At 36.1% G+C, this 6,989-nt stretch overlaps 1 long non-coding RNA gene across 2 annotated transcripts; it reads right to left on the bottom strand.

Annotated features, from left to right (window-relative positions):
• Positions 1–4,613: 4,613 nt before the first annotated feature.
• LOC122014785 lies at positions 4,614–5,692 on the bottom strand. Of its 2 annotated transcripts, XR_006120766.1 has the most exons (4): positions 5,287–5,692; positions 5,143–5,171; positions 4,986–5,062; positions 4,614–4,903 (listed from the first exon to the last, which is right to left on the bottom strand). It is a non-coding gene; the product is annotated as an uncharacterized LOC122014785 (long non-coding RNA). The 2 variants fall into 2 exon arrangements; XR_006120765.1 differs by having other exon boundaries at positions 4,614–5,062.
• Between the last annotated feature and the right edge of the window lie 1,297 nt (positions 5,693–6,989).

Below are 6,989 nucleotides of genomic sequence, written 5' to 3'. Positions count from 1 at the left end.
TGAAATAAGTCCAGACATATTGATTGTAGCTGAAGATATATACGACGATAGCTGAATAACACAACACTGCCAGTCCATGGTACATGATCGTAGACAGTTCTAGAAGTGGAAATAAAATCTGGATGAAAAGATATCTTGCAATACGACTTGAGCAGCAACATTCTTGATTCCGCCACTGACTTTCATCTCCTTCTCAGTAGCAACCCTAACATCCCCCATCAGTGCCGACCCTTTGATTGCCTTTCAGCCTCCACGCCCCTCGAACCTCGTCCTCTTCCTCCTCCCCCATCGTCCTCTTCCGGAATCGTTGGGTACATTTTTATGAGATTGTTCTTGTTCTGTATGTTGCTAAGCATATCCAGGCTCATGGATATTGTTACGAGCCATAAGAGTATAAAGACATGCATGGTGATCAATAGAAAGCTAATCGAAAAAAAAAAAAATTGCAGCAATAGCCATCACTTTCTACGTTTCAAGATATTGGTCTGCATACGCCAATGTTCCACTCCATATTTACTTCAAACATTTTCCCCAAATTAAAGCAATATATGCACCAAAACTAATTGCCAATATCTGTCAACACAAACCAATGAATGAGCAGTCGAAGGGAAAAAAAATGAATCAATTCATAATAAAAGGAAAAAAAAAAGTACACTCGGAGGAACTTGTTAAAATAGCATCTTCAGTAGCCTCGAATCTAAGGTAAACAATGAAGGCTATTAACTGCTAATTAATACCTTAAACAAGAGGCAGGATCTCCTGGATCACTTTTTGTGGTCCAGGGGATGTGCCACTCGTACTTGCGGTCAGATCATGGCCGCGATCCCACTGCAAATGATTACGATTTCTTCTTGGGTTTATCGTCCCTACTAGGTTATAGTTTTTATTTGGAGCGGGCAGCCGGAGGCCGTCTGGAGGATATCCTCGCTCGGCGCCCAGTAACCTGGCCACTTATCCACCACCGGAGGCCTACGGCCGCCCACTCCGAACAAAAACTATTATCTGACGGGGACGGTGATTTGGACGGTGAAAATGGAAGGCGTGGTACAATCAGCAACTTTGGGCAATTTGAAATATGCAAAAGAACCAAACAGGGAAATAGATTTCTATCATTGGAGAAATGAAACTCTTCCCATGCTGGCATTTCATGAAAACTGAGAGAATGTAATCTTGGAAAACAACTATCTTCTTCTGTTGTGGCAAAGAATCTATCGCCTATCATTTTCACTCCCGGCAAACTTTGAATGCTAAGAGACTTGAGACATGGAAGTTGGCCAAGATTTGGGAGATCCTCTAACATGATAATACCCTCTAGTACCAATTCTTCTAGTTGGGAGAAAAACTTGCAGTGTTTTGGATTGAACAAATTGTGTACATTTTGGGTCTGAACTGGAATTCTCACAAGGCAGAGGTGCTTTATTTGTGATAGTTGCCCAATAACTAATAAATCGTTCCAGTTTTTACAATTTTGAAGTTGGAGAGTTTCCAATCTAGAATATACTTGTTCGTGTAGCTAATTGGGAGGTCTAGCACCATTATATCCTCTGATTATCAAACTCTGTAGATTGTGATGCGATTGGAGACCTTCAAGCACTTGCTCTGAGATGTGCAAATTAACATCTGAATCAAATTCTTGCAAAGATGTCCATTCTAGTTCCAACTCATCGAGGTCTTCTTTACTATTCAAACTAGCAATATTTGCTTCGTCTTTGTTCTCCACATTTTCAAGATTAGTTATACATAGTCCTCCCCGAAGTTGTTTCAAACCGTTTAATTCAACAAGTTTGTGTCCATTATCCTTTAGCACTTTGAAAACAGACAAATTCTGAAGAGAAGTAAGCTTCCCAATCTTTGTTATCTTGTCAATAAACTTGTCTAGTCCATTAAGTTTCCTCAAATTGATCAACGTTATCATGTCATGCGGGAGGCTTTCTAAATTATCACAACCATATAATGTCAATGTCTGCATATTGTACATGTCACATAATAACTCAGGCAATCTTCTAATATTGTAATTGTAAGCTAAGTCGAGATAGTAGAGATTTATCAACTTGCTAATATTGTTAGGCAACTCTTCTAAATTACATTTATGTAATATCAATGATTGCTGTGCAAGTCGCATAATGACTTAAGCAACCTTCTAATGTTGTAATTGCGGGATAAGTCAAGATAGTGGAGATGTATCAACTTGCCAACACCTAATAATGACATCGGAGTACTATCAGCCGCCATAACTGATAAAAATGAATTAAAAGATAAGGAGATGAAAGATGATAAGTTAGATGGCATATAATGAGAGACTCCAGAATCTAAGATCCATAAAGAGAAAGATATACCTGATGTACTAAAGGATGACAAACTTATATGAGAAGAAGTAGGCATGACAGAGGGCTGTGAAGCAAAGAATTGTTGAAACTGTTCAAGTATATGTGGATCTAAAAAGGAGACATCCACTACATTACTAGACTGAGATAGTCCATTTGGCAACTGTTGTGGTTGGTTACTAGATTTCCATGAAGCATTTTGATATAGTAATGGTGATTGTTGAGGTTGTTGTTGCTGATATTACTATTGTTGTGGTCGTTTTTGTTGCAGCGGTAATTTACCTTTGTTTAACAATAATAGATACTGAGACTTCCAATGTCCTTTTTCTTTACAATAAGTACACTCATCACTAGAAACCTTTAAAGTCGACCTACTTTGATTATGCGGCATAGACCACTGTGGTGTTGCAAAAATAGATAGCATAAATGGTGCAATAGTCCTCTTATCAACATAAGACTTAAGATGAATCCCCTCAGCTAGAATTCATGTACTACTGAATCAACAGAAAGGAGAGGACTACGATGTAAAATTATTCCACGAAATCCTTCAAAGTCATCAGAAGGACATCAAGAATTGGACCAGACTTTCTTCTCTATAAGTGACATAAGCTAGGAATGTTCGCAATTCTAAATATTCTGTGAGTGCTAACTAGTCTCATAGTTCTTACATGGCATAATCAAAATCTTGGATGCCCATATCTTGCTATCGTAGTATGTAGATATCTACTTCTAATTGATAATGTTTGACAAAATTAGATTACGTGTATAATCTTTTCAGATGATCCCAAACCTCTCTTACTGTCTCGTACTTGTCCAACTGAGCACCAATGGAGTGTGAAACAGAATTATTGATTCACATAATAATCTTCGCATTATCCGTCTCCCAACATCCAATGACTTTATAAAATCATCAGTATTGATGTTCGTAAGTTGAACTCACACACTTGAAACATATCCCCACATAGATTTTCCTTGCAAGAATTTTTTTATAACATATCCCCAATATGAATAATTTTTTCTATCCAGTCGGACATTAATCGATTGAAGCAAATCTTCTGTACGACCACACATGATGATAGAACGAATTGTGTTCACGAATAACCGAACACCAAATAAAATCAAGTATTGTGAAAACAAAAGAAACCCCATCAAAACTACACAATTGCGCCCAAAAAATTTGTGGAGTGGTTTTTTCCGTGAAAACTGTGGATCAAATTAAAAGTTCTTCAATCAAATTATCAAAAAAAAAAAAAAAGATAAAGACTCTGATACCATGTAGAAATTGACGTCAAAGAAAAAGTAGTTGTCTTGATTTGATGAATCCCAAAAATTTAGAAATAAAAAGTACAAAATCTTATATAGAAAAACTTAAATCCTAAATTGAAAAGGTAAAAGATTAAATTGTCCTAAGACTATAAATAAATAAATAAGTCTAATAAAATTATATAATCTAACCGTTTCAATAATTGCACTTTGCTATTGCACTAAAAAATAAGGGTGCTAAAGAAAATAATCTGATTTGCAGATTAATTAACAAAAAAATTTAGGATTAAAAAATCCAACACTTTAAATTCGAAAATTTATAGTTTAGTGTATCTCGTAGTTAAACATGACATAGCTTTTAAATATGAATCACTGTCCCGTTATCACATCTCTCAGGCTCTCAACAGATCATTTGATTCATAAATTAAAATTTGTTATGGCAGAAGTACAGAATAAAACAAGTATTTTCTTTATGCAATTTAATTTCTTGAAACAAAGTATTGAGTAAAGAGGCGATACCAATGAATAAAAAATGTATAACTATTCTATTGAAAAAAAATACCATTATGATTTTACCTCCACTTAAGTATCTACCAATAATAATTGCCACTGTATCTATCAGACTTCTTAATTTCCGTAAGTACCTAACCAACTGCAGCTCAAGTGCCAGATGACAACCTAACAATGAGATTGCATGTGTGGCCACTTTTTCTATGCACTAGGCCACTAGAACCATCAAATAACTTACCATTTTACAGAATTAGTAAATTTAACTTGTTAGTTTTTACTAACTTTATCAGTGTAACGAATTGACTACGACTCACATTTTTTTTTTGGATTAGGATCGCTACTCAGATTCTTAATTTAGCAGTTATTGTAACCCTGACAATATTGTAATTAAGCACAGTACTTCGTGACTCCCATCAAAAGTTCAACTTGTTTGAAATTGTTTGCATCACAAATTAAGACTGATCTGGTTCTTTTGTTTTGGTCGTTTGCAGGGTGGCTACAACCCATATGAAAGACTTAAAAAAGATAGAAGATCATTAATTAAAGTTCTGCATTTCCACCCAATGAGATTAAAAAGATGAACAACGCTTTGTACCCAAATGGAACTATACTTTCCATTTTAATTTATTAGCTAAATTTTAATTTGTTTTACTGATGAACAATACTTTCAATTATCAGCAGTCCTGAACAGAACAAAGCAATATAATACATAGCATATGTAGTCAACTAAAACATGCCCAAATTGCTCCAGGTCAGATTAGCTGCCAAACCAAAGACCACATAGGGCAGAGGGCATTGTAAAACACCTGCCGGAAGAAAAAAAAATATTCCAAAACAAACAAAAGACCAAGTGGAAATGAATGCTTTGGATAGACACCAATTCCTCACCTAAACCAGTTATTAGGACAATATTTAACTGCTCAAGCACATCATTGGCCAAAATTCATCTCTGAATACCTGCAAGACTACAGGAAAAAAAAACAGAATAACTAGCATGCTATGGAGATAACAAACAAATAATCACCATCACATTTTTTATGCTTACCTACGGCGTTGCCCAGAGTCCTCACTCACCTTTGATAAAAAAGGCAAAAAAATAAGAGAGAGGTAAATACCACATAAATTTAGTGACGATAATAGATGAATTATTATGGACAATAAGAAAAATAGTATCAGCTATGAAGTATACCAGGTCTCTGGGAAGGTTTCAAAGAACTAGCAGATAAATTCTGAAAAGAAGTAAGCTTCCCGACCTCTGTTATCTCTAGAATAAACTTATCTGCTCCATCAAGTTTTCTCAAGTTGACCAACTTCATCATGTCACACGGGAGGCTTTCTAAGTTATCACAACCATATAATATCAATGTCTGCAGATTAAACAAGTCGCATAATGACTCGGGCAACCTTCGAATGTGGTAATTTCCAGATAAGTCAAGATAACGGAGATTTATCAACTTGCCAATATTGTTAGGCAACTCTTCCAAATCACAATTCCTCAAGACAAGCACATAAATGTTTTTTAGTCTTTCCAAAACACCATAATTAAAAATAAAGCTCTTGCAAGTGTATCTTAATGAGTATCAGAATGGAGGAGCTAGCAAGCAACTACTTTCATGAGTTAGTTAACAGGTCATTTTTTCAAAAGTCAAAGGATAGAGATTTTATAATGCATGACCTCATACATGATCTTGCAGAACTCTCATCTGTGGGTGAGTTTTACAGGATTGAAAAGGACAAGTCCTGTGAAATTTCTACTACAATTCATCATCTTTCGATGCACGAAGAAGGAGGAGGTATGCAGACAAGACATTCAATAGAATTTTCTTGTTACAATAAATTACGAACGCTGATCTTGTCAATAAGCAAACTATTGCTAGTATACCTTCTTGACAAGATCAGCATTCGTAATTTATTGTAACAAGAAAATTTTGTTGAATGTCTTGTCTGCATATCTCCTCATCCTTCTTCGTGCATCGAAAGATGATGAATTGTAGTAGGAATTTCACAAGACTTGCCCTTTTCAATCCTGTAAAACTCACCCACAGATGAGAGTTCTGCAAAATCATGTATGGGATTATGCATTATAAAATCTCTATCCTTTGACTTTTGAAAGAATGACCTGTTAACTAACTCATGAAAGTAGTTGCTTGCTAGCTCCTCCATTATGATACTCTGCCATCCAAAGACCGATCAACTCAGATTCTGAAAATCTATAATTTTTAGGAAATAAGGAGCAAAATTCAAAGCATTGCTTAAGATGAGGAGGAAGATATTGATAGCTCAGTTGTAGCTCTGACATAATCCCATTTTCTTCTTGGGGAAGCTGCCATAGTTCACTATCTAAAATGCTATTCCAGTGTTGCTCATCCAACTTCATGCTCAACAATCCTCCTAGAATCTTTGCTGCAAGTGGCGATCCCTTTAACATGCACATCATCTTCTTCGCCATGGCTTCTAAATGAGGATGATGAACGTCACTATTTGAAGAACCAAATGCACATTCCTTGAAAAATTTCCATAAGCTTTCCTCATCCAGACCTTCCAGATGAATGGCATCCACGTCACCACCCATGTGCTGGCTCGCCAAGGACAGCAATTGTATACTACCTCTATCATCTTCTGCGTCTGCCAAACTGCAAATTTTCTCAAAAGCAACTGAGATGTTATCTAACTTCCTCTTTATTTGCCTCATTCTCTGCACATCATCATCATCTCCTTTTCCAGAAAGGCCACTGGTGTAACTAGAAATTGAAGTCTTTGTTCTTTTGCTCGGAGAGGGAACAGCGTTGGAGGAAGACTGAGATGTTATCTAACTTCCTCTTTATTTGCCTCATTCTCTGCACATCATCATCATCATCATCATCATCTCCTTTTCCAGAGAAAGGCCACTGG

This window comes from Zingiber officinale, chromosome 1A, assembly GCF_018446385.1.
Source record: "Zingiber officinale cultivar Zhangliang chromosome 1A, Zo_v1.1, whole genome shotgun sequence".
NCBI lineage: Eukaryota > Viridiplantae > Streptophyta > Magnoliopsida > Zingiberales > Zingiberaceae > Zingiber > Zingiber officinale.
Note: the sequence above shows the minus strand (reverse complement) of the source record. Positions and strands in the feature narration are given on the sequence as shown.